This window comes from Colias eurytheme, chromosome 10 (genome assembly GCF_061535395.1).
Source record: "Colias eurytheme isolate Ceu_HAF_F1 chromosome 10, ilColEury1 Martin Lab GWU primary, whole genome shotgun sequence".
In the NCBI taxonomy this organism is placed as follows: Eukaryota; Metazoa; Arthropoda; class Insecta; order Lepidoptera; family Pieridae; genus Colias; species Colias eurytheme.
The window spans coordinates 11,762,955-11,765,092 of record NC_142989.1 but is presented as its reverse complement, the minus strand read 5'-3'; the positions used below and the strand labels follow the sequence as shown (position 1 = coordinate 11,765,092).

The following is a 2,138-nucleotide window of genomic DNA, read 5'->3' as shown; positions in this document are numbered from 1 at the left end:
ACGATTTACAGTTGAGTCTCTGTTAAATGTTGGTAACTTTTATGCATAATTCACTATTTATTTTTCTACCAAGCCATCGATATCGGTATCGGAATCGCCGATATTTTATTACAAATATCGGTATCGGTATCGTATCGGCAAAATGATGTATCGTTACATCACTAGTTATAGATAATATTAATTTAACTGAAAGAAACTAGCCAAAATTATTTATACTTCCAATTCTTCCAAATATAGGTAGATAACATCTTTATCGCGACTGCATTTCTTTTTTTTACAGATTTTTAGAGTTAGTGCATAATAGTAAGTATAATATTATAGGTTTTTTAAGGTAAGTAGGTGCCAAATAAATCTCAGGAAAAAAATTCATAGGTAGACGGTATAGTAACTAACTAACTAGCTAGTAGACCTATTCAACAAATAACATTCAATTACATATTTAAAAAAATATGATTAATTTGTGCAGTTAAATAATTTTAATTATTTTTAATAGTGAGTAGATAAAAAAACACTGAAAAATTATTTTCTAAATACACTGTTAATATAAAGCCCTATTTCGAGCTAGCTCCCATCGCCCCTGTGGCCTAATGGATAAGGCATCGGCCTCCTAAGCCGGGGATTGTGGGTTCGAGTCCCACCAGGGGTAACCAGTCACCTTTTTATTTAAACAGACTTTTCAATATTTTATATTTTTATTTTAAAAGTATGTATATAATTTTTTTTTATGTACTTGATAAATTACATTTAGTTTTGCATTGAAATTATATAATATTTTTGTTTTACACTGTAAATTTTAAATCTTACGTAGTTAAAGAAACATACTTAAACCGCAAATAAATAATCAATTACATCAGCATACAACATCAATTTTACAATCAAAATATGCGAATAGATTCCCAGAAAACTAACGAACCTCGTACAAAACTGCGTAAGCATATAAAATCACTTCAAAGTAGCGTTATGGCGCATAAAATGTGACAGGACATACAAGATACTCATATTTTATAGTCGGATAAATCAAATTAAGGTGGCCCACTTAACGTTACATAGAAACGTTTTTAACAATTCCTATTTTCAGATGAGTGACGTGAAATGACGTTCTATTATGAAATATAGATTTTTTATCAAGAACAAGTATTCTCTCCAACATTTTTTGTTTAATTTTTATAATTAACGAAAGTAGAGCGCAATTCTTGGAAGTATTAAATATTTGGGATAAGTATTTCGTTATTTTTTCAAGGGATTCATTAAAAATAATATGTAGTAAGTGCAGTTTATAGATTCACACTCAAACTGAATCAAAAATAAAATATTAAATCATCATGATTCATAGCCTGTTCTTTTTTGTAAGAAAACCGGTACGCTATATTCTTATTAGCATTCTTCCCTAATTGGACTATTCAACACAAAAATAATTGTGCGATTCGAAACAGGGGTTCCTGTGAATAGCGCTTACAGCCAAACAAACTCAAGCTTATTGGTTTCTATCTATCAATTCAAGAATATATATTAAATATTTACTGAAGTATGCAGAAAAACTAAAAATTTGTTGTGTTTTCAACAACCGCAATGCAATTTTCAGTCACTTTATCTTTCTTGAGCTAATTTACGATGAAATATTGTTTGTGAATTACATTATGTGTTTATTTTATATAAACAATCTGCACAGTTTTTTTTATTTATTTTGTTAGATTTATAGTGACTATTTAAAAGAAAGTGATTGTAGGTATGCAAAGAAAATTATTTTAAGAAGTGTTATTTTAAACATATTTGTGTTTTATAAAAATAGTAATACTTTAGGTTCGGATAAATTATAATTTAACTTATCTTCAGTATAAAATTCCTTGTATCAATTACCTAAGGCCTAAGCCGTTTTGCCTTGCAACAGCACATCTGACTAAAAATGAAACTTTTCGCCATCTAAAAATTGACGAAGAAATTGTTACAATAAATAAATAAAATTATGAACAGCATGCATTGCTATAATTTTATCATATTTATGTGCATTTTATGTTTCTGCGAAAACACCGGATCTGAATATTACAGATTTACTGTGTACGGGGCCCATTAAAATTTACAGGACATTGCGTTTTGGTATAATGCACTCTATGCCATTGGAATACAGTTCATTTTAGCTC

General features: G+C 28.8%; 1 non-coding gene across 1 annotated transcript; it reads left to right on the top strand.

Annotated features, from left to right (window-relative positions):
* Positions 1-573: 573 nt before the first annotated feature.
* Positions 574-646, top strand: TRNAR-CCU (transfer RNA arginine (anticodon CCU)). Its single transcript has one exon. It is a non-coding gene; the product is annotated as a tRNA-Arg (tRNA).
* The last annotated feature ends 1,492 nt before the right edge of the window (positions 647-2,138 follow it).